Source organism: Gopherus evgoodei, chromosome 1 (assembly GCF_007399415.2).
Source record: "Gopherus evgoodei ecotype Sinaloan lineage chromosome 1, rGopEvg1_v1.p, whole genome shotgun sequence".
In the NCBI taxonomy this organism is placed as follows: domain Eukaryota; kingdom Metazoa; phylum Chordata; order Testudines; family Testudinidae; genus Gopherus; species Gopherus evgoodei.
In genome coordinates, this window is record NC_044322.1 from 375,545 (window position 1) to 401,739 (window position 26,195).

The 26,195-nt window shown below is 48.4% G+C and overlaps 1 pseudogene; it reads right to left on the reverse strand.

Annotated features, from left to right (window-relative positions):
- Positions 1–7,430: 7,430 nt before the first annotated feature.
- The window catches only part of LOC115647952, a 36,947-nt pseudogene continuing 18,182 nt past the window's right edge, over positions 7,431–26,195 (reverse strand).

A 26,195-nucleotide genomic window follows, 5' to 3' on the forward strand; every position in this document is an offset into this window, starting at 1 on the left:
TAGCTTCTGAAACCTGCTTTAGTTCTACTCACGCCTCCCTCCGTCCAGTGCAGTCTGAGCCTCCTTCTCATGAATTCCCAGGACGACCCCCGGTACCGGAGGGCAGACCAGAGGAGAGGGCAGAGGTAACAGGGCTGTGGGGAAAGAACGAAGGAGCCACCCTGGAGATGGAAGAACTGGAAGCCCCAAGGACTTAAAACTCTCGGGCAATGCAGCAGAGTCCGGGAAGAAATTCTGGCAGAGTTTTGAGATATTTCTATTCAAACAGCTGAGTTTGGTGAGAGAGACCAGCAGAAAGACCGACAAAGGCACCGGTGAGGACAGCGCTGTCAGCGGGAGCCATTGGCTGGGGGTGGCGTTAATTCTGCCGGCAGAAGAGCGCTCCTCATGGGCGTAGAGTGGCTACACAAGAGAGCGGCGCAGGGGCAGCAATACAGCTGTGCCACTGTAAGGTGTGTGATGTAGACATGGCCTCAGTCGGGCAGAGGGAGCAGGTTATTGTACGGTTTGCAGAGATTTGAAGAGCCTTGCGTGGTGCAAAAGAACAAAATGTTCCATGGGTGAAAGTTTCCCCTTAGAAGACAAAAGTGAGGGAGCTCTGTGAAGAATTCCTAACAGTCATAAGTGGGGGAACGGCCCCGCTCTTGTGGGGAACTGCCCTGGCTGATACACCACCCCAGTGCAATGGGCTAGCAAAAGGATCTGACTCCTCATTCCCACTCCCTTTACCCAGTGACCTGCCTGACTCAGGGGCTCCCCTTCCACTCCCCTGGGTGGCAGAGTCCTTGTAACTCCGACCACGCTGGGCACAGGATTCCTGAGGGCTCAACCCTCAACCTTGTCATGGTCACTTAGGACAGGGACCGGGGTGTTCCCACTCCGGGGTGCTCTCTCTGCTCCGGGCACTTACCTGACCCACAGATCATCGCACATAGTTCTAAGAAACACAGTTTATTAAACAGCAACAGATTAAAAAAAATAAGGATAAAATGGGAAAAGTTAAAGGAAAACCCGGAAGCCCACCCAATGGCACGGGAGACCCCAAACAGCTGTGGCTGGATGTCAGGGCAGTTCATAGTCTGTTCATCACACGGCCCAGGCCATGCCCAGGTCCGGGCTGTGCCAAGGTCGGACACTCCCTCTGGCAGTGGCCACATGCCCTCGGGCTCTATAGGGCAGGACCCTTCTTCGCAATGTCAGCCTCACATTGGGGTTACGATCCCCCTCCCAGTGCGGCCTGCAAGGCCTTTTGCCTGCCTCTGCCCAGGTGCCCCTCACTCGCCCCAGCTGCTCACTGCACACGGCTGCAGACTGCTCCAGCCCCAGATCCCAGCTCCAACTCCAGCTCCCAGCCCCCGTCCCAGCTCCCAGCCCCACCCCCAGCTCCCAGATCCAGGCCCAGCCCCCAACTTTGTCCCACAGCCCCAGCTCCCAGCTCCAACCCCAGCTCCAGCCCTAGTTCCCAGCCCCACCCCCAGCTCCCAGCCCCCTGCCCCATCTCCCAGCTCCAAGAGCCCTGCCCCAGCCCTAGTTCCCAGCCCCACCCCCAGCTCCCAGATCCAGGCCCAGCCCCCAACTCTGTCCCACAGCCCCAGCTCCCAGCTCCAACCGCAGCTCCAGCCCTAGTTCCCAGCCCCAGCTCCCAGATCCAGGCCCAGCTCCAGCACCAGCTCCCTGGGATGCTTCTCTGCCCCTTCTGGCTCTGACTGCAGCTCTGCTCCCAGCTCAGCCTTGGGCCCCTGCTCCCTTCTTAGCTCAGTCCCTCTGGACCAGGCGTCCGCCGTTCACACGGAGGATGGGACCCCCGGCATCGTCACTCCTTCATTGGCCTGCCTGCCCTCTCAATCAGGCTTAGTGGGAGCTTTGGCCTCTCCTCAGTGCCCCGGGGCCTGTCAGTCCCAGGGTCCTGGCTTCCCAGCTAATGAGCCCAACCTGCAGCTGTCTACAGAGCACTGAAGCCTTCGGTGCTCAGGCTGGTGGGGTCGGAGCAGGAGATGGCGCCCATCCCATTCTTCAGTCACACACCAGAGTTCAGTCCAAATTCAGTGCCCCTGGAATGATAGATACAAAGCACCAGACACACAACGGTTTGGTTTGTGCACTGAAGGACACTGGGAGTGTTATGTAGAGAGACGTAGAGGCGCACAAAGAATCACAAGGAGTCGGTTCATTTCCTATCAGCAGCATTGAGCAGCAAGCACCATTGAGCTTTGAATTTCCTGTGTTCCTTTCACCCTGCCCAGACTCGAAGTATGGCACCCAGGGTGTGACAAGGACCCAGACTGAGTCCCCTCACGCAAATATTGTCCTTGCAGGGGACTCTAGAGAGATTTGTAGATTATGTGGCCAGGAAGGACCTTGTTCTGTCCTCCTGCATTGCACAGACCATAGAACTGCCTTGGATGAATTCCTCTTTGAACTAGAGCAGATCTTTGCGAAAAACATCCCATCTCAAATGAAACATGGCCAGTCATGGAGACACTCCATGATCCTTGCTCAGCTATTCCAATGGTCAATTCCTTTCAGTGTTAAAAATTTCCACTTTGTCACTAGTCTCAGTTTCTTCAACCACCAAGCACTGACTCTTGTTTGACTGTTGATTGCTAGCTTTAAGAGCCTCCTATTATCAAATTTCTGTTCCCAATTATTAGTGCTGATAGAATGCAATCACTTCACTCCATAATCTTCTCCTCGTTAAGAGACTGAGCTCATTGAGTTCCTAGGGCAGCCTTGCTCTGGCCCCCAGAGAAAGTTCTGTCTCCTGCACAGACAAGCTTTACCCCTGCTGTCGAGAGCCCCATTGTGCCAGACAAGTGCTGCTGCTGGAACTTTAGGGTCTGTGAGTCCCCAGGCCATTGAGCACCATGAAGATGAGGACCAAGACCTTCAATTTATCTTTGAAAACTCATGGTGATCAAGGGAGGTCCCAGATGACTGGAAAAAGGCTACTGTATTGCCCATCTTTAAAAAAGGGAAGAAGGAGGATCCGCGGAACTACAGGCCAGTCAGCTTCACCTCAGTCCCTGGAAAAATCATGGAGCAGGTCCTCAAGGAATCAATTCTGAAGCACTTAGAGGAGAGGAAAGTGATCAGGAACAGTCAGCATGGATTCACCAAGGGCAAGTCATGCCTGACCAACCTGATTGCCTTCTATGAGGAGATAACTGGCTCTGTGGATGAGGGGAAAGCAGTGGATGTGTTATTCCTTGACTTTAGCAAAGTTTTTGATACGGTCTGCCACAGTGTTCTTGCCGGCAAGTTAAATAAGTATGGGCTGGATGAATGAACTATAAGGTGGATAGAATGCAATCACTTCACTCGGCGGGAGGGATAGCTCAGTGGTTTGATCATTGGCCTGCTAAGGCCAGAGTTGTGAGTTCAATCTGTCAGGGGATTAGTCCTGCTCTGAGAAGCAGGTTGGACTAGATGACCTCCTGAGGTCCCTTCCAACTCTGTGATTCTATGATAGAAAGCTAGCTTGATCGTCGGGCTCAGCAGGTAGTGATCAATGGCTCCATGTCTAGTTGACAGCCGATTTCAGGTGGCCTGCACTCTCAGCAAGTTTGCATATGACATTGAAGTGGGAGGAGTGGTAGTATATGCTGGTGGGTAGGAATAGGATACAGAGGGACCTAGACAAATTAGAGGATTGGGACAAAAGAAACCTGATGAGGTTCGACAAGTGCAGACTCCTGCATTTAGGATGGAAGAATCTCATGCACTGCTACAGATTAGGTACTGAATAGCTAGGCAGCAGTTCTGCAGAAAAGGACCTAGGGGTTACAGTGAACAAGAAGCTAGATATGAGTCAACAGTGTGCCCTTGTTGCCAAGAAAGCTAATGGTATTTTGGGCTGTATAAGTAGGGGCATTGCCAGCAGATCAAGGAACATGATAATTCCCCTATATTAGACATTGGTGAGGCTTCATCTGGAGTACTATGCCCAGTTTTGGGCCCCACACTACAAGAAGGATGTGGAAAAACTGGAAAGAGTCCAGCGGAGGGCAACAAAAATGATTAGGGGGCTGGAGCACATGACTTATGAGGAGAAGCTGAGGGAACTGGGATTGTTTAGTCTGCAGAAGAGAAGAATGAGGGGGTATTTGACAGCTGCTTTCAACTACCCGAAAGGGAGTTCCAAAGAGGATAGAGCTCGGCTGTTCTCAGTGGTGGCAGATGACAGAACAAGTAGCAATGGTCTCAAGTTGCAGTGGGGGAGGTCTAGGTTGGATATTAGGAAAAACATTTTCACTAGGAGGGTGAAGCACTGGAATGGGTTCCCTAGGGAGGTGGTGGAATCTCCTTCCTTAGAGGTTTTTAAGATCCAGCTTGGCAAAGGCCTGGCTGGGATGATTTAGTTGGGGTTGATCCTGCTTTGAGCAGGGGATTGAACTAGAAGATCTCCTGAAGTCCCTTTTAACCCTGATATTCTATGATTTCAGCAAAACTTATTCTATGTATAAATCACATAGTGAATTACAAAGGAAAGGGAGAGATGAACAGTTTTGCATGACCCGGGGGAGAGAAAGAGAGAGATGGGATGAAACCAACTAGAACAGGGTGTGACTGGTTCCCTCATTAGGACCCCTGTGGGACAGTCACTTAATGCGCTGAGATACCACTGAGCCTGATCCTTCTGCCAGCCTGGGCACCCCTTGCTTCTGTCTTACTGAGCCAGAAACTCCAGGCCTCCTCCAGGCCAGACACACAGACTGGGCCGCACCCCTTTGCAGAACACAGACACTGAGCTTAGCTCAGCTCTGGAAAGGCTCCCAACTGCACAGCCCCAGTGGGACCTGAACCCCAGACAAATCAGCCTTACACCCTAAAATTTTACACAGTATAAGTTCATATTGTTCGCCCTCTTCCTTGAAGTAAAGAGAGAGAGAGATACAATTTGCCCTCCACCTCTAGATAACAATTACTTACACTGGGTTTATTAATAAACAAAAGTGATTTTATGAAGTACAAACGGTCGGATTTAAATGATCAGAAGAGGTAACAGACAGAACAAAGGAAGTTACTAAGCAAAATAAAACAAACATGCAAAGCTAAGCTTAATACACTATGAAACTTATTGAGTGTTATATCTCACTCTCAAAGATGTTCCAATACGCTTCTTTTACAGATTAGACTCATTTCTAGTCCAAGCCAAATCCTTCCTCCCGCTCAGTGTCTGTTAGATCCAGCAGACATCTTGGGTGGTAAAATGGGGTATCGTCCCTTCTTGTCTTGCTTCACACACTTATATAGATTTGACAAAAGCCTGGAATCGTGTGTCTCTTTGTTCAAACTTCCCCCCCCGCCTTGTGAAAAAATACAATGAAACTGTGCTCTAATGTAATGTTTGAGGTCCAAAAAATTGCATTGCAATAAATGAGGGGTTGCGGTATAGCAGGGTTTCAAGCCGGTCAGTTTAAGTCAGTGGTTCCCAATGCAGTGCATTGATGTGCGCCATGTAGTGCCTACACCTCTAGTGCTTCGTGCTCAGCAGGGGAGAGGAGTCACGGCCCTGCGCCTGCTGGGGACAGAGAACTCCAGGGCTGCGGGCACCGGTGCTCTCTGTCCCCATCAAACACAGGACTGGAGCTTCTCTCCCCTGCTGGGCACTAGGAAGGGGCACATCAATGTCCCGGTGCATGCCATGACATTGGGGAACCAACTTATGATCACGTTATAAGCGATTTTCTGTTATGGCGGGGCGTGTTATTGCGAGGTTTGACTGTATCAACTCCAAGATGGATTCCAGTATCAGGTGACACAGACACAGGCCTTCACAGCACCCCTCCTCTTGCACAGGCATCCCACAGACCTACAGGAAAACAAATCCATTCACAGCAATTGTTTCTTGCTTAAGAGTCATCAAGTTCTGAATTACCGTGAATGGTCCTCATATGCTTCATATTCATGATACATGCACATAAATAGGATGAACACATTCAGTAGATTAGAACTTTTCCAATGATATCTTACAAGAGGTATTTTGCACAAAGCATATTCCAGTTATGTCTTATTCATATTTAAAAGCATATTTTCATAAAGCATCAGGGGTGTCTCGCAATACAGTGACTCACTGCCTCTTCTGTTAGGGAGAGCACTTTCCAAGAGAGAGTCAAACCTTCTCCCTGACCCCAAACCAGAGATGCTTGTTCAGGAAACATTTCCTTCAGGGAAGCCTGACTGGGTCACTCCTGGAACAAGTGCACTCAGGGAAACACAGAGGGCAGAAAAGCCAGATTTGGGTGAAGAGAACATCTTGTGGACACCTCCATGCCCAGCTGCACTTACCTTCCACTCATAGTCCCCTAGCTACCTTGCAGCATCCATGTAGCAACTCCAGGTTTCCTGTCATAGTTGGACACTCACTGGGCAGCTGTGTTTGAGTTTCACACACAGGTCCCACGTTCTTTTGAGTCTCAGCACCATTCAGCACCTTTGAAGTTGGGTTTCTAGGCCCACTCTCAGGGTGTAGCTTCTGTTCTAGCACCTCCCTCTGGGAACGGAGAGCTGTGTGCCAAGGCCCAGAGACTAGTTTTGGCCTGGCTCCCCAGATTCTCCCATTGCTTCAGCCGCCCTTCCCAGAACTCCCCTTTGGATGCACTCTCTTTCCAATTTCTCACTATTGGGTCACAAGATTGTTAAAGCAAACAGACCCAGGCCTTGCAAAGGGGTTGTTAAAACAATTCATCTACTTTAGACAGCACAAGAGATACCCAGATCCAGGTAAACACAATATGACACCTGCACACCATTCCCTGCCTCTGTGGCATGTGAATGAAGAGTACGGGAAAATCCCAAAGACATAAAGATAGAGATGTTTCGTACAAGCAAACATGAGTTTATAGAGTTTCCACTCATCTGGGTTTTACCCAGACTGTTCAGTTTTTGGCTTATGTGTCTATGTGTCATTTAGGGTTCCCAGGTAACCAGTTTTCAACCAGAAAGTCAGGTCAAAAATGGAAACTGGCAGTGTCCAGTTACTGCAGGGAGGGGGGAAGTGGCAGATCATTAACTTGTGCCACCTCTACTCATTGGGGGCTGCTTCCTACCAGCAGCCAGACTGTTTGTCAGGGTGCAGCAGCTCTTTTGCCAGCCCCGAAGCAGAGGTGGCACAGCTGGGGTGGAGAGGAAGCTGGAGATGATCTAGAAAGTGACGAGGGAAGGCAGGAGAGGAGTGATCAACAGGAGTATGACCTTGGGGGAAAGGACGCAGAAGTGGGTGGAGTCTAAAGGTGAGATGTGCAGCAAGGGTGGGGATTGGAGGAAGGAGTCAGGCGGCATCTCAGGAGTCCAGTTAACAGAAATTGGAAATGTGGCATCCCTTTGAGTTAATGAATTGTACATAGATCGATTTCCCAGTTTGGCACACAGACACAGCACAATAAAGTCAGGAATGGGCTTAATGTCACTTTCACTCTCCAGATAGTGATTCAGGGAAGAGGGATCAGCCCAGTGTCACCAACCAGCTCTGCATGGAACTCAGTCTGAGAGCCAGGGCACCAGGAGAAAACTTTCATTCCTTTCTGAGTAAATAGCTGGAGCAGCCTGTTCTGGATCTGTCTGGTCCTCACACCGTAGATGATGGGGTTCAGCATGGGGGGCACCAGAAGGTATATGTTGGCTATGAGAATGTGGAAATGCAGGGGCACATTGTGGCCAAACCAGTGTGTGAGGAAGGAGAAGAAAGCTGGGATATAAAAGGCTAAGATAACACAGAGGTGGGAGCTGCAGGTCCCAAAGGTCTTGAGCCTGGCGTCCTTTGTGGGGAGTCTGAAGATGGCCCTGAGGATCTGGATATAGGACAAAGTGATAAAAAGCACATCCAGACCAGTGACCAAGAAGGCCAGAAAAAGGCCGCAGTAACTACTGACACAGATGTCAGCATAGGCCATCTTCAACCCAGTCATGTGCTCACAGTACGACTGGGAGATGATGGCCAATGCCTCGCCAGGAAGGGATAGGGCAGTATGAACATGCCACTGCACAGCACCATGGCAAGGCTGATCTTGGTCACCAAAGGGTTAGTCAGGGTAGTGGAATATCTCAGGGGGTCACAGATGGCCACATAGTGATCAAAAGCCATGGCCACCAAGGTCCCAGACTCCATCGCTGAGAGGGAGTGAACAAAGTAAACCTGGGTGAGGCAGGCACTGAAACTGATCTCCCTGGAATTGAACCAGAAGATGCTCAGCATTTTGGGTAGGGTGGATGTAGACAGGACCAGGTCAGTGACAGCCAGCTTCAAAGGAAATAGTACATGGGCACTTGGAGGTTTGGCTCCATCTTTACGATGAACAGGATAGTAAAGTTCCCCAAGATGTCTATGATGTATATGGCACAGAAGGGAAAGGAGATTCAGACATGGGCCACCTCCAGGCCAGGAATACCCAGCAGGATGAAGGTGGAGGGGTTGGTGAAGTCAGTTGTGTTGGAATCTGACATGGAGTGGGGGAGAAGGTGTCCATCTCTGAGGCAGAACGGTGTCTAGTGCGTGGACTGTATGTTCTGCTGACTTCCTGTATGTGCCCAGGCTCTAGGGTGATGGTTGCAGTACAAGTACCTGGATGGAGAGACAATGTTAATATGAGACACTACATACACAACCGGAGGCTGTTCTCGTGGGTGAAGCAGATTGGTTGCTCTTCACGCACCAAAAAAATGCCATTTTCATTATTCAGATAAATTAATTATGAACAACTGACCCTACTAATGCCAATTCCGTATTGCATGGTGTTCCCCATAACAATAATTCCTACATGTCTTGTTTGGGAAACCTTAACAGGCACCAACAGGAAACACAAGTGTGGATACTGGTTATCCCTCATTGTTACGCAGGTTAGAGAATTCATGCTTTAGGGAGCTCCCCATTAACCCAGTTGTTCAGCATCTGAGTGGAAAAAATCTAAACCTTTCCCAGACATGTGCCAGTGAGAAACATCTCAAGTAGAACAGGCCCCAGGGAAAAGACCTGGGTGTCATTGTTGGCAACTCCATGGAAACACCCGCTCTTTCACAGCAGTCGAAAAACAGTGAGAATGTTAGAATGCCTTAGGAATGGGATGGAGAAGAACCTGCTCTGGACATGCTCTTAGCTTTCGCCACACTGTCTTTATCAATGATATCACCAATAGAAATGGAGTTTCTGAAGCAGTCTGTGAAAATGGAGGAGGCTGCCATATGTGGACAGACTGGAAAGTCTGGGACTGTTTAGTTTAAAGAAAAGAAAAATAGGATGGCATATAAAAGAGGAGATCAAACTAAAGACTGGAAGTGATTCCAATCAAATTAAATAGACAGAGAACAGTACCCAACCAGAGGCATCTGTAGTTCCTTAGTGCTTCAGACGAACTAATTCCCCAAAGCTGAGGCAAACTACCAGAAAAAGTGATTGGGAGGAAAAATTTGGAGAGAAAAATGAAATGGAAAACTGGGAGTTCTTTAAGAAGAATGTATTAGATAGCCAAAAAGCCATAGTTCCACAGTCAAGAAAGTGGACAGTTTTTGCTTAAAACATGATTCAGTGTCAAAGGAAAGACAGCAATTGGGGGAGTGGGGGACGAGGAGGCAATATATAACAAATGGGGAAAAGGTAAAGTTTATACCCAGCATACAAATTAGAAGTTATGAAAATTGATAAGGGATGTTAAAGACATATATTAAGAAGAAAATCGTAGAATAAGTGTAAGCCAATTCCTAGAGGGAGAAAGGAAACTGCTAATGTCACAGAAAAGGTAGATGTGTTCTAGAAACATTTTTTTACTGCATTTGGAAAGAAAAGGTTCACAAAATAGTTTTGTTCTGCATTCCGAAAGAAGCAATATCAGGTACTCATATCACATGTGATGATGAAATACTTTCTGGCCCATTAGCAGTCAAGGAGGACATTAAACAGCACCAACAGGAGAACCTTAGAGTTACGAACACCAATGACAAACTGACCATATCTCACTGGAACCAGAAGCAGGGGCGGCTCCAGGCAGCAGTGCTCCAAGTGCATGCCTGGGGCGGCAAGCCAAGGGGGGCGCTCTGCCGGTCTCTGCTAGGGCAGCAGGCAGGGTGCCTTCGGCGGCATGCCTGCAGAGGGTCCACTGGTCCCAAAGCCATGGGACCAGTGGACCCTCCGTGCTTGGGGTGGCAAAATGTCTAGAGCTGCCCCTGACCAGAAGTACACAATCAGGCAGTAGCCGAACCAAAAAAAACCCAGTATTTATAAAAAAGGGAAAATTTAAAAATAGATTTTACAAACTAGGAAACAATGGAAAAGCTGGAATGGGATTAGTTTAAAAAAAATCTAGGAATATAATTAATGGCAGTCAATAATATGGTTTAGGGAAAACAGATCTTGTCAAATAAAATTGATTTCAGCCTTTAATGAGAATAAACATTTGTCTGAACAAGGGAACCATGGAGATGCAATAGTTTTTGATTTCTTGGAGACATTTGATTTAGTAGGAGAAAACATTCAGATAAAAATATAAACACTCTACAATATCAGTATAGCACACGTAAAATGGACTAAAAACTGACTAACTGACATATCTAAGAAACAAGTATCAGGGTGCTAGCCGTGTTAGTCTGGATCTGTAAAAGCAGCAGAGAGTCCTGTGGCACCTTATAGACTAACAGACGTATTGGAGCATGAGCTTTTGGAGATGATCACTCACTTCGTCGGATGCATGTCATCTGATGAAGTGGGTATTCTCCCACAAAATCTCATGCTCCAATACGTCTGTTATTCTATAAGGTGCCACAGGACTCTTAGCTGCTATATCTAAGAAAGCAGTTGTCAATGGGCCATTGTCAGTGAATGGGGCTGTTCCTAGTTGGGATCTGCAGGGATCAGTTCTAGGTTTGATGCTATTCAATATTTTCATCAGTGATTATAGAATCATAGAGTATCAGGGTTGGAAGGGACCTCAGGATGTCATCTAGTCCAACCTCCTGCTCAAAGCAGGACCAGTCCCCAAGTAAATCATCCCAGCCAGGGCTTTGTCAAGCCTGACTTTAAAAACCTCTAAGGAAGGAGATTCCATCACCTCCCTAGGGAACCCATTCCAGTGCTTCACCAGCCTCCTACTGGAAAAGTTTTTCCTAATATGCAACCTAAACCTCCCCCACTGCAACTTGAGACCATTGTTCCTTGTTCTGTCATCTGGTACCACTGAGAACAGTCTAGATCCATCCTCTTTGGAACCCCCTTTCAGGTAGTTGAAAGCAGCTATCAAATCCCGCCCTCCTTCTTCTCTTCTGAAGACTAAACAATCCCAGTTCCCTCAGCCTCTCCTAATAAGTCATGTGCTCCAGCCCCCTAATCATTTTTGTTGCCCTTCGCTGGACTCTTTCCAGTTTTTCCACATCCTTCTTGTAATGTGGGGCCCAAAACTGGACACACTACTCCAGATGAGGCCTCACCAATGTCTAATATAGGGGAATTATCATGTTCCTTGATCTGCTGGCAATGCCCCTACTTATACAGCCCAAAATGCTATTAGCATTCTTTGCAACAAGCACACACTGTTGACTCACATCTAGCTTCTTGTCCACTGTAACCCCTAGGTCCTTTCTGCAAAACTGCTTCCTAGCCATTCGGTCTCTAGTCTGTAACAGTGCATGGGATTCTTCCATTCTAAGTGCAGTAGTCTGCACTTGTCTTTGTTGAACCTCATCAGGTTTCTTTTGTCCCAATCCTCTAATTTGTCTAGGTCCCTCTGTATCCTATCCCTACCTGCCAGCATATCTACCACTCCTCCCAGTTTAGTGTCCTCTGCAAACTTGCTGAGAGTGCAGTCCACCCATCCTCAAGATCATTAATGAAGATATTGAACAAAACCGGCCCCAGGACCAACCCTTGGAGCACTCCACTTGAAACTGGCTGCCAACTAGGCATGGAGCCATTGATCACTACCCATTGAGCCTGACAATCTAGACAGCTTTCTATCCACCTTATAGTCCATTCATCCAGCCCATACTTCTTTAACTTGCTGGCAAGAACACTGTGGGAGACCGTATCAAAAGCTTTGCTAAAGTCAAGGAACACATCCACTGCTTTCCCCTCATCCACAGAGCCAGTTATCTCCTCATAGAAGGCAATTAGGTTAGTCAGGCATGACTTGCCCTTGGTGAATCCATGCTGACTGTTCCCGATCACTTTCCTGTCCTCCAAGTGGCTCGTAATTGGCCTGTAGTTCCCCGGATTCTCCTCCTTCCCTTTTTAAAATATGAGCACTGCAGTAGCCTTTTTCCAGTCATCCAGATATGGAAGGAAATATAAAATCAGTGCAGATCAAATTTGTGGATGGCCCAAAGACTGGCAAAATGGTTACAATGTAGAGGTCAGGGCACGCATATCGATTGGTCTTGAGCATTTGATGAGCTGGACCCAGGAAAACAAAATGCATCACCTCTGGCAAGGGCCTTGGGTTGTTTAACTGCTGTGCAGATCTGAAAGGACCCCAGACCTATTCTCTGTCCCATCACACCCACGTTGTACAGGGTTTGTAGACCAGGAGAGCTCCTGAGCAAGAGATGGGTACCTGTGAATCCTGAGATGGAAGTGTCTTCCCTGAGAATCCCTCTCAGGTGTCCCACCCCTCTCTCACCCCAGCATCTGCAGCAGCATCCCACACCGAGAGCTGACACAGAGGTGTGCAGCATATATATTATAGTTCTGTGCTGTGCTCTTTATCCAGCTTTAGGAGTAAACAACAATTAAGAGACCTTCCCTAAGGGAGATGAGAACTCTGGGGCTCTGTGCTGAGGCCAAGAGGAATTGGCTGCTCTGTGTATTTGTGTATATTTAAAAATTCTAGTCAATTAGGAAGAAAATTAGGGATAGCGTCTCAGTCTCCATAGGGTCTGAAACCCTATAAATGCCCAGGAGGGATGGGTAGGTAGTAGACAGACAGATCTGGAGACAGATGACTTAGGGAAGATACAAACACTTTCTCCATACTGGACTGTTGCTAAGGGATCAGAGATCAATAATTCTCATCAGTAATGATCATCAAACTGTGCAGCACCATTCTCTGAAGGATCTTCAAAATAACTAACACAGGAAAGTCACTATGAACATATCTCCATTATACAGATACGAAAGTGAGGCACAGCAAGAGGTGACTTGGCCAAGGTATCAGAGAGATTGAGTGGCAGGATGACAGACAGAACCCAGGAGTCCTGACTTCCCTGCCATAACCACGATCTCTCTGTCACACCAAGAAGGAAACGGCTTCCTGCTCTGGCAGGGGCTGTTCATTGCGTGGGACACAGACGAAAGTCTGGCAGGGGGATCCTGAGCCTTCGCCATCCTCTGAAGGTGAATCTGAGGTTTTCAGAACTAGCTGGAATTTGTAAGTTCCCTGCTCCTGTGAGGTGTGAACTCTGGGACTGCACTTCCGCTGCCCCTCAGAAACCTGCCAGCGCATCATAGTCAATGGGGTCACTTCAGGGGAACAGACATAAAACCAACACCAACAGAATGTTCCCATGGATGGAGGGCAGCCGAGGGCCTGTCCTGGGCACAGATGCCTCCCTCTCCACCCCCAAAAATGCTGCTGTGGAACAAAGGGGGGCTCTATGGGAAGGATAGAGACTGGATCAGTGTTTGCACTGGGTTTGTTCTCTCCCTCTTGGTTCATTTCCTCCCAGTCTCTCCCAGGGGAAATTGAAATCGAATGTTCCATGCAGAATAAGACTTTGCAAACCAATCAGGCAAAGTGGGGGAAGGGGCTAGGCCTTGATTTGGCTGGATCACTGTATCTATAATTTATTATTATTGTCTGAATTGTGGAAGCCTGCAGAGGCCCAGTTCCAGTTCAGGGCCCCTTGTGCTGGGCCCTTCACAAACCCGGAAGCAGAAACTGTCCGTGCCCCAATAAGCTAGAAATCAAATTCAGACAAGACCCAGCTACTGTGTGTAACACACCAGAGAGGGGGCAGGTGGGAGATGGGGGAGGAGCAGCACTAAGAACGGGTGGTTCCATAGGCTGCTGGGTGGGTGTGAGACAGCGGAAATGCACAGCCCTGCCCTGGCTGTTGGAAGTGTGTCCTGGGCCATTAAGAGCAGATCACATGATCAGGGAACTAGACTGGGGCGATCGAGAACAGGCCATTGAATGGCAGCTGCAGCAGACACACAACTGGGAGCGCGTGACTCTCCGTTAGTTTTTTAATCTACTTAAGTTCCAATCACACCTCCCTCTGTCGAGTGCAGATTGAGCCTCCTTCTCGTGAATTCCCAGGACAACCCCTGGTACCAGAGGGGAGACCAGAGGAGAGGGCAAAGTTAACAGGGCTGTGGGGAAGGAGTCACCCTGGAGATGGAAGAACTGGAAGCCCCCAGGGAGCTGAAACTCTCAGGCAATGCAGCAGACTCCAGGAAGAGATTGAGGCAGAGTTTTGAGATATATCTATTGAAGAAGCTGGGTTTGCTGAGAAAGGAGACCAGCAGAAAATTGCAATTTTCTTAAACAGTGCAGGGCTTGAGGGAATGGACGTCTTTACTATAATTCAACTCAGGCTTTGTCTTCCTTGTTTTCTTGCCAGCAAGTTAAAAAGGTTTGGGTTGGAGGAATGGACTATAAGGTGGCTAGATTGTCAGGCTCAATGGCTATTAATCAATGGTTAGATGGCTAGTTGGCATCCAGTATCTAGTGGAGTGCCCCAGGGGTCGTTCCTGGAGCTAGCTTTATTCAATATCTTCATTAATGATCTGGATGATGGGATTAATTGCACCCTCAGCAAGTTTGCAGATGACACTAAAATGGGGGGATAGGTCGGTATGCTGGAGGGTAGGGATAGGGTCCAGAGTGACATAGACAAATTGGAGGATTGGGCCAAAAGAAATCTGATGAGGTTCAACAAGGACAAGTGCAGAGTCCTGCACTTTGGACAGAAGAATCACATGCACTGCTACAGGCTAGAGACCAAATGAGTAAACAGCAGTTCTGCAAAAAAGGACCTGGGGATTACAATGGATGAGAAGCTAGATATGAATCAGCAGTGTGCCCTTGTTGCCAAGAAGGCCAATGGCATATTTAGCTGTGTTAGTAGGAGCATTGCCAGCAGATTGAGGGAAGTGATTATTCCCCTCTATTAGACACTAGTGAGAGCATACCTGGAGTATTGCATCCAGTTTTGGTCCCCCGACTACAGAGGGGATGTGGACAAATTGGAGGGAGTCCAGCAGAGGGTAATGAAAATGACCAGGGGGCTGGGACACATGACTTACGAGGAGAGGCTGAGGGAACTGGGGTTATTTAGTCTGCAGAAGAGAAGAGTGAGTTTGGATCTGATAGAAGCCTTCAGCTACCTGAAGAGGATTCCCAAGACGATGGAGCTAGGCTGTTCCGAGTGCTGGCAGATGACAGAACAAGGAGCAATGGTCTCAGGTTGCAGTGGGGGAGGTTTAGGTTGGATATTAGGAAACACTATTTCAGTAGTGGGATGGTGAAGCACTGGAATGGGTTCCCTAGGGGGGTGGTGGAATCTCCTTCCTTAGAGGTTTTTAAGGTCAGGCTTGACAAAACCCTGGCTGGGATGATTTAGTTGGGGATTGGTCCTGCCTTGAGCAGGAGGTTGAACTGGATGACCTCCTAAGGTTTCTTCTAACCCTAATAGTCTATAGTTCTATGATTCTATGTCTGGAGGATAGCTAATGTGACTCTGCTTCTTCCATGAGAACAGCCTCCACTACTGCATTCAATGTCTCATATTAACGTTGTCTCTCCATGCAGGCATTTCTACTGTGACATCACCTGTGATCCTGGGAACACACAGAAAGTCAGGGGAGCATATGCTAAATGCAGAAGGCACCCTTATGCCTCAGAGTTGGACACTTTCTCACCTACTCCATGTCAGATTCCAACACAACCAACTTCACCAACCCCTCCACTTTCATTCTACTTGGCATTCCTGGCCTGGAGGATGCCCATGTCTGGACCTCCATTCCCTTCTGTGCTATGTACACCTTAGCCGTGTTGGGGAACTTCACCATCCTGTTCATTGTGAAGATGGAGCCGAGCCTCCATGGCCCTATGTACTATTTCCTCTGCATGCTGGCTGTCAGCGACCTGGTCCTGTCCACATTCACCCTGTCCAAAACGCTGAGCATCTTCTGCTTCAATTCCAGGGAGATCGATTTCAGTGCCTGCCTCACCCAGATGTACTTCGTTCACTGCTTCTCAGGGAAGGAGTCTGGAATACTCGTGGCCATGGCTTTTGATCGCTACATGGCCATCTGCCATCCCCTGAGACATTCCACCATCCTGACAGACTCTGTTGTGGCCACAATAGGCCTGCCCATGGTGCTGCGCAGTGGCATAATCACAGTACCCTATCCCTTCCTGACGACGTGGTGGCCATATCGCAGAACCAATATCATCCCCCACTTTTGTTGTGGGCACATAGCTGTGATGAAGCTGGCCTGTGCTGACTTCAGCATCAGTAGTTACTATGGCCTGTTTGATCTTCTCTCTGTGATCAGAATGGATATGTTTTTTATCACTGTGTCTTATACTCTGATCCTCCACGTCATCTTCTGCCTTCCCACAAAAGATGCCCAACTCAAGACTTTTGGGACTTACATCTCTCATTTTTGTGCCATCTTAGCTTTGTACATACCAGATTTCTTCTCCTCTCTCACGCACCGGTTTGGCCACAATGTGCCCCGGCACTTCCTCGTTCTCATTGCCAGTGTGTACCTGCTGGTGCCCCCCATGCTACACCCCATCATCTATGGGGTGAGGACCAAACAGATCCAGGACAGGCTGCTTAAACTCTTTACTCATAAAGAGACCTAAATGTTTCCTCCTTGTGCTCTGGCTCTCAGATTGAGCTCCATGCAGAGTTGGCTGGTGCATGATGCTGGGGCCTCTTCCCTGAATCACGTACTGGACAGACAGAGAGATTAAATCCTGTCCTGTCCTAACTGTCCTGTGTCAATGTGATGAACTGGGGAGTCAGATTATGTACATTACACTGGGTTGTGACCTTTCTAATTGCTGTTAGCTGAATGCCTGAAATTACATTCTTGCCCCATCTCTTCTTTCAAGCCTCGACCCTGCTGTGTGTCTTCTCCCCAATGCCCTGCTCTTGTCATTAACTCTGTATAGAAAGAAAGACCCCATCAGGACTCCTGGGATCTATCTCAGCTCTGGGAGGGGGGTGGGGTATAGTGGATCGCAGCAGGAGACAAATACATCTGGGGTCTAATTAAGAAGATCAGAATGGCCACACTGGGTAAAACCAATGGTCCAAGAAGCCCAGTAGCCTTTCTTCTGACAGTGCTCAGTGCCAGGTGCTTCAGAGTGTTAGGCCTAAATAAAAATATAGCAAACAAAACCAGGTATGCCAACCTGACCAAAGTTAGGCTAACAAAGGTTTGTGGGTAATTTTTAAGTGAATAACACTAAAAAGCAGCAGCATGTTTTACAAGCGCTAAAAAAAAGTAAAATAAAAAAAAGCTGCATTTTTTACATAGTACCAAATGTGCTGTGTTCGGGCAGCTCCTTCAAAAAACTAATAAAAGTCCTAGTTTCCCTGCCTCCTTGTTTTTACTCCCTGGTTTTGTTCTTTGTTTGTTTTTAACTCCCCTACATTTCTAACTTTAGGCATGCATGTATAAAAAAGGGGGTGGGTTGCTCCAGTAAATAATTTATAACAAAACAAAACTGTCTATATAGGCTTGTACTAAAATGTAAAGAGCAGGCTGGTTCTCTCGGGAGACGAGCTGCTCTCTATTGATGCGTGCACTTGTCAATAAAGAGCTTTCGATCGGACCTTGCTGGTGTTGCCTGTCTCTCTCGCGGTCAGACAACAAACTTTGCCGTTTGGGTTAAAGGCCCTAACAAGAGGGAATGAACAGAATGTGGGAATCAGCCTGTGATTCGTGTGGAGCAGCTCAGTAGAAGGGGCAGAAGCCCTGAGCCTGGGCTATCTCAGATTTATCTGACAGGAGTTCAAGTTTCCAGCCCCAGTAGGCACTGCTGGGGGAGGGGAAGAGCCCTGGCTTCCTGGGTGGAACGGCAGAAGAAGCCCTCAGTTCAGGCTGCCTTGAGCCCTTGCCGCAGCCACAGAGCAGAGACAGGTGCTGTGGAGGGAAGAAGTCCCTCTCATTTGTGTCCCATATACCTTCCATACTGCTCCCACCCAGGGGTTGTCTCCTTTCCCCTGTCCTTAGATGAACCTTATGTGGTGGGAGTTTTGCCTCCCCTCCTTCACCATTTAGGGGCTGATCTCTTCCTTCCATCTCCCTTTCCGTTTCTAGAGATAGAGATGTGTTGCTCAGCTCCACTAGTATTGTCACTGCAATGCTGGTCTTCTCCCTCTTTGCCCAGGGGATCATCTTAGGTACAGGACACCGCCCCCCACTGTGCTGTGGGATGAGCTTCAGTGTTTTCTGGTGGACACCTGCGATTTCAAGGGTAAAGTGAAGCTCTCTCTCCTGCGTTGGGGAGACTTCTACCTTGTCCTCTTGGTCATGAGGGCTGTTTTGGAGGAGTGGAGAGGAACCAGGAGGTAGGACATCCTGGTCTACCAGCGGTCTCGCAACTTCTGTGACAAGCCTTTCAGGTTGGTCAGTGATTGTTGCAAGGCCGAATGGGGATTCCATGTTCACGAGGATCTTCCTCAGCCCTCAAAGTTATGAAGGTTGAAGAAGCCGAAACCCTTTCCCGTACCATAGCTAAGAGGAATTCTGTTGCCCAGCTGAACGTATGTGATCTCTCACACCAAACCAGCAGGCACCCAATATGAGTCAAAATGCTACCTTGTAGCAAAAGCACATGTGCTATGTAATGTGAATCACTTGATTCAGTGTGAAATTAGTCTTCCCTTTGTTCTCTAAAATGTATCTTTTTAAATACTACTCTTCCTTTTTTTCCTCTGGCAGCTGCAAATGTTTCTACGCTTCCCCTATCCTCTCCGTCCCAGAGGCTAGTGCAGATTAGAAGGCAAAAAAAATGCACGTGTAACGAGGTGTTCTCAGTGCTCACGAAGTGCTCCCACACTGAACGAGCTCTGCAGAATGCGGGGAGGCACACAATGGCCGGCTCCAGGAAAGCGTTAAATGAACGTGATGAGAGGAGGGAGGAGCACGCTGAGAGGAGGCAGGATGCAGCGCTGAGGCTAATGGGGGAGAAAACTGACATGTTTAGGCATCTGGTGGAGCTGCAGGAAAGGCAGCAGGAGCACAGACTGCCACTGCACCCCCTGTGTAACCATCTGACCTCCTCCCCAAGTTCCATAGCCTCCTCACCCAGATGCCCAAGAGCAGGGACGGGGCTGGGGGAGGACGGCTACAGGCACTTAGACACTCTATCCCAGAGGACTCCCAAGCAACAGAGAGCTGGCATTCAGTAAGTTTTAAACTGTAGTGTGGCCTTGTCCTTCTCTCCTCCCCTCATGCACCGCCCCACTCAGTGCTTCCCTGCTCACCCACCCGTCCCTGGCTACCTTGTGAGTTTTCCCCCAATTTGTGTGATGAATTAATAAAAAATGCATAATTTGGAAACAACAATGACTTTATTGCCTCTGAAAGTAGTGATCAAAGGTGGGAGGTCAGTTGGCTTACACAGAAGTATAGTCAACCAAGAGGGCAAGTTTCCATAGACTCATAGACTTTAAGGTCAGAAGGGATCATTATGATCATCTAGTCTGACCTCCTGCACAAAGCAGGCCACAGAATCTCACCCATCCACTCCTGTAACAAACCCCTAATCTATGTCTGAGTTATTGAAGTCCTCAAATTGTGGTTTGAAGACCTCAAGCTGCAGAGAATCCTCCAGCAAGTGTCCCGTGCCCCGCGCTGCAGAGGAAGGCGAAAAACCTCCAGGGCCTCCTCCAATCTTCCCTGGAGGAAAATTCCTTCCCAACCCCAAACATGGCAATCAGTTAAACCTTGAGCATGTGGGCAAGACTCACCAGTCAGCACCCAGGAAAGAATTACCTGTAGTAACTCAGATCCCACCCCATCTAACATCCCATCATAGACCACTGGGCAAACTTACCTGCTAATAATCAAAGATTAGTTGCCAATCATACCATCCCTTCCATAAACTTATCAAGCTTAGTCTTAAAGCCAGATATGTCTTTTGCCCCCACTACTCCCCTTGGAAGGCTGTTCCAGAACTTCACTCCTCTAATCGTTAGAAACCTTTGTCTAATTTCAAGTCTAAACTTCATAGCGTCCAGTTTATATCCATTTGTTCTTGTGTCCATATTGGTACAGAGCTTAAATAATTCCTTTCCCTCCCTGGTATTTATCCCTCTGATATATTTATAAAGAGCAATCATATCCCCCCTCAGCCTTCTTTTGGTTAGGCTAAACAAGCCAAGCTCTTTGACTCTCCTTTCATAAGAAGGTTTTCCATTCCTCGGATCATCCTAGTAGCCCTTCTCTGTACCTGTTCCAGTTTGAATTCATCCTTCTTAAACATGGGAGACCAGAACTGCACACAGTATTCCAGATGAGCTCTCCCCAGTTCCTTGTATAACGGTACTAACACATCTTTATCTTTGCTGGAAATACCTCGCCTGATGCATCTTAAAACAGCATTAGCTTTTTTCACAGTCATATCACATTGGTGGCTCACAGTCATCTTGTGATCAACCAATACTCCGAGGTCCTTCTCCTCCTCTGTTACTTCCAACTGATGTGTCCCCAATTTATAACCAAAATTCTTGTTATTAATCCCTAAACGCATGACCGTGCACTTTTCACAATTAAATTTCATCCTATAACTATTACTCCAGTTTACAAGATCATCCAGATCTTCCTATATGATATCCCGGTCCTTCTCTGTGTTAGCAATACCTCCCAGCTTTGTGTCATTTGCAAACATTCCCACTTTTTGTGCCAAGGTCAGTAATAAAAAGATTAAATAAGATTGGTCCAAAAACCGATCCCTGAGGAACTCCACTAGTAACCTCCTTCCAGCCTGACAGTTCACCTTTCAGTATGACCCGTTGTAGTCTCCCATTTAACCAGTTCCTTATCCACCTTTCAGTTTTCATACTGATCCCCATCTTTTCCAATTTAACTAATAATTCCCTATGTGGAACCGTGTCAAATGCCTTATTGAAATCGAGGTCAATTAGATTCACTGTGTTTCCTTTGTCTAAAAAATCTGTTATCTTCTCAAAGAAGGCGATCAGGTTGGTTTGGCACCACCTGATCTACCTTTTGTAAAACCATGTTGTATTTTGTCCCAATTACCATTGACCTCAATGTCCTTAACTACTTTCTCTTTCAAATTTTTTGTTGTATTTTGTCCCAATTACCATTGACCTCAATGTCCTTAACTACTTTCTCTTTCAAATTTTTTTTTCAAGACCTTACATACTACAGATGTCAAACTAACAGGCTTATAATTACTCGGATCACATTTTTTCTCTTTCTTAAAACTAGGAGCTATGTTAGCAATTCTTCAGTCGTACAGTACAACCCCTGAGTTTACTGATTCATTAAAAATTCTTGCTAATGGGCTTGCAATTTCACGTGCCAGTTCCTTTAATATTCTTGGATGAAGATTATCTGGGCCCTCCGATTTCGTCCCATTAAGTTGTTAGAGTTTGGCTTCTACCTCGGATGTGGTAATATTTACCTCCATATCCTCATTCCCATTTGTCATCCTACCATTATCCCTAAGCTCCTCATTAGCCTCATTAAAGACTGAGGCAAAGTATTTGTTTAGATATTGGGCTATGCCTAGATTATCCTTAAACTCCATCAAGGAGAAACAAAGAGAACTGTCACACCGTAGCCTGGCCAGTCATGAAACTCGTTTTCAAAGCTTCTCTGATGCGCAACATGCTCTGCTGTGCTCTTCAAATTACCCTGGCGTCAGGCTGTGCATAATCAGCCACCAGGCGATTTACTCAACCTCCCACCCTACCATAAACGTCTCTCCCTTACTCTCACAGATATTGTGGCGCACACAGCAAGCAGCAATAACAATGGGAATATTAAAGGAGCAAAGAATCCTGTGGCACCTTATAGACTAACAGACGTTTTGGAGCATGAGCTTTCGTGGGTAAATACCCACTTCGTCAGATAGGAATATTGGTTTCACTGAGGTTTAAACTAGTCAGTTAACTGTGCCAGCGAGATTTTAAACGTCCAAATGCACATTCTACCATCATTTTTCACTTGCTCAGCCTATAGCTGAACTGCTCCTTACAGCTGTCCAGGGTGCCTGTGTACGGCTTCATGAGCCAGGGCATTAAGGGGTAGGCTGAGTCCCCAGGGATAGGCATTTCAACATCCCAACATTAATTTTCTGGTCTGGGAAGTTAGTTCCTTCCTGCAGCTGTTAAAACAGACCAGAGTTCCCGAAGATGCGAGCGTCATGCACCTTTCCTGGCCATCCCACGTTGATGTTGGTGAAACGTCCCTTGTGATCCACCGGTGCTTGCAGCACCATTGAAAAGTACCTCTTGGAGTTTACTTACTGGCTGCCATTGGGACTGCATCTGGCTCCCAGCTGACCCAGTGGTGGAATTCTACACCACCGTTAAGGCTGGGACGCAATGGATTCAGGAAGACCTGCATCCCCCTACCCCTGCCACTGCACCCCTGGAGTGGAAGTCCCCCCTCTCTAGGCTATTGAGCCTGCAATTGTTGACCCTCCAACAGAGATAGAAAGGCCAACCCTCTTTCTGCTCTGCCCAGAGTACAGGCCTGAGCCATAGATTTTTTGCTGTCCACCCTGTCTGAGGACTTGGGGATAATAACTATTTCTTTGCTGCTCAGCCATCCAACCCCTCCCCTCCCGCTCCCTGTCCCCTGATCATCCCTCCCGGAACCCCTGCCCCTAACTGCCCCCCAGGACCCCATCCCCTATATAAGCCTCCCTTCTCCTTGTCCCCAACTGCCCCCTCCTGAGAACCCCCCCAAACTTCCCCCCTAGGATCCTACTACCTACCTGTCCCCTGACAACCCCCTGGGACTCCCATGTCTATCCAACTGCTGCCTGTCCCTTGACTGCCCCCCTGAACCCCTGATCCATCCAACCCCCCCTTCTCCCTGCCCCTGACTGCCCCCCTGAACCCCAAGATCCATCCAACCCCCCCTGCTCCTTGTCCCTTGACTGCCCCCCCCGAACCCGCTACCCCTTCTCCAATCCCCAGCCCCCTTACTGTGCCACTCAGACCAGCGTGTCTGGCTCTGCACAGCTCCAGACACGCTGCTGCATACATGCTGCCATGTTCCCCCACGGAGCCCGCAACCCTCTCCCCCCACCCCCACACCCAGCACCTGCCTTCCAGATTTGAACACCTCAACATTCAGGAGCGCTCAAGCTCCATTTGGGCAGCTGGTTCTTCATTTCTCCCCAATCAAATATACTGATCCAGGGTGCCTGTGTATGGCGAAGGGAAAATTTGAGAGTGGGCAGAAAGAAGGTTACTGCGTGGAGAGACACGGGGCCACAAGTGTCAGCTATCCACCAGTCCTTCGTCGACCCCAAATTCATCAACCCAAAGGCCCAAGTGACAATTTACCCCTTCATGTCTCAAGCTGTAGACTTGCCTACTGCTCAACTGCCTGTCCAGTACAAAGGCTGGTCAGGAATGTGGACTTTTGCAGTCTATGACAATTATTCCATCCCCATGCTACTGGGGGAAGACTTGGCCAACCAGGTGAAGCGCGCCAAGAGAGTGGGAATGGTTACACGCAGCCAAACCAGGCAAGCTTCCAGACCCATTCCTGTCCCTGAGTTGTCCACAGACGCCCGGTCTGTGTTACCAGAGACCCAGACAGAGGTAATGGACCCGGATTCCATGCCTACCACTGAAACAGCCACAGTACCTCCAGTCCCAGGCTCGGAACTGGAACAGCAACCAGCACCAGCAAGTGCAACCACATCTTCAAACTCAATGCCAGAGGGCACCAGCGAGCCAGAACTGGCAGAAGCAACAGACAGCCATACCCAAAAGGCTCAGCCAGAGCCTGAAATACCCTCAGGTGCACCAGCGGAGAGCGGTTCATCAGCAACAGAAACAACCCCATCACCTACATCGCTTCCAGAGGGACCAAGCCCAAGTCCACAGTCTGAGGAAGAACTGGTGACCCCAGCCTCAAGGGAACAGTTCCAGGCTGAGCAGGAAGCAGATGACAGCCTTCAGAAAGCGTGGGCGGCGGCATAGAGCACCCTGTTGATGTTTTCTCCTAGTTAAGGTTCAAGGGAATTGGTGGGGAGAAGGGAAGGATAAATTTTCTCTTTGTGTTATATTCACGCAGCTTGTATTGCCTCTGGGTGAGGGGGAGGGTAACACTCTTCTCGGTGTGGTGATTCAATAAGTTGAATCAGGCGATATCCTAGTGTTCCCAGGGCGGGAAGGAGCTGGAAGGAAGAAGGGAGGGGGAAGGGAATGGTTTATTTCCCTTTGTTGTGAGACTCAAGGAATCTGGGTCTTGGGGTCCCCTGGGAAGATTTTGGGGGGACCAGAGGATATCAGGCCCTAAAAATTCCTGATTTGTGGCAGCGCTACAGAATCTAAGTTGGTAATTAAGTTTATGGGAATTCATTCTAGTACCCATATTTTGGACGCTAAGGTCCAGAATTGGGAATTATACTACGACAAGTGCATAAGCCAGGAAAGTTCCACGAAGAAGCGGGACCATTGATCTGCTTGCATCTGTTAGGAATTCTTGAAAGGACTCACCTTACTTTTCTCTTCTAAGGAGAAGTTGGAATAGGGGCTGAAATGTTGCAGATTCTAGACAGGCATGTGCCAGGGCCTGTCCCATGCCACAAAATGGGCAGGCATCTGGAATAGGGGTGAACTCTGCTACATCCATGCCTGTGCTAGGTGGTACTAGGTCCCGCGACTTGGTATCAGGGTATCAGGAAGTGAAGCATGTTGAGTATGAGCATGTAAAGTTGTTCCCTTGGTGGAATTCAGAAACAAACTGGCTGCAGGGTGTGCACCCAGCTCGGCTTATGAAAGGGAGGGGGCCAAAGGGACTCATGGGGCAGGAATCCAATCAAAAAGTCCAGAGGTCTTGGGGTTAAGGCCCGGTGGAGAGCATCCTCTTGTAGGACCCATTCAAGGAAAACCCGACCACTAGGAAATAAGTTAGGCTCAGACTCCTGGAGTATGTGCAGAGGGATCTGAAGGGTAAGAGCCTCAAGTGAGCTGTGAGATAAATAGGCCATGATGGCCACTCCATGGAGGACCGAGAACTGAGCTGGCCGAATGCTGGAGGAATGAGCCCTGGCAAGATGGAAATAAAATGCATACAGGAGTGGCACAATTGATTGATGTCCACCTGGGCAAAAGTAAAGGTGGAATTGTCATCTGGGTGTTGATCAGAAATCCACCAGGGAGTGATGATTGACAATCTCTCTGAGGATGCCTGCAGTGGCCTCGCTGCTTTCGATCCCTGAGTGATTCTGGTCCTCAACAATGGTATTAAAATCCCCACTCAGGACCAGGCATTAGTGAGAATCCAAGGTGCCAAGGAAGGCAGAGGTCTGTTGATAGAAACACTCCCACTCTGGGTCTGCATTGGTAGTGAACAGATTCAATGCTAGCCCCTCCACACAGGCCTGGAGGTGAAGCAGGCAATTTGGTATGACCTCAGCATGTTCCAGCATCTCAGGCTGTAGATTGGGGGAGAACAGGGTGGCCACCCCAGCCGAATGAGTGCTGAGGTGTCTACAATAAACCTGGTCTCCCACTGTAGCCACCAACTAGTCTTGGCGGCTGGATCCATATGGGTTTCTTTCAGGCAAATCACACAGTACCCTATGTCACAAAGGAAGGAGAGCATCTGCAAACTGTGGAGATAACTTTAGAGCCCCTGGTGTTCAATATTGAAAAGATGGTTGGCTTCATTCTGAGGGCTGAAGAGGATCCTTGTGGGCAGGAGGATCCCCAGCCGGCCTTGCAACAATCTCTGACCAACCTGAAAAGCTTGTCACAGAACTTGCAGGCCCAGAGGTAAACCAGGATGTCCTGCCTTCTGGTTCCCCTCTACTTCTCCAAAACAGCCCTTGTGGCCCAGAGGATGAGATGGAAGTCTCCTCAACACTTCTGAAGGAGCTTCACCTTACCCTCGAAATCACAGGTGTCCACCAGAAAATGGTGAAGCTCAACCCGCAGTACAGTGGGGGATGCTGTCATGGACCTATGATGACCCTTTGGTTGGGCTCCCGTTACAACCTGTGGCCCACAGAGTTGGGCAAAGAGAGCAG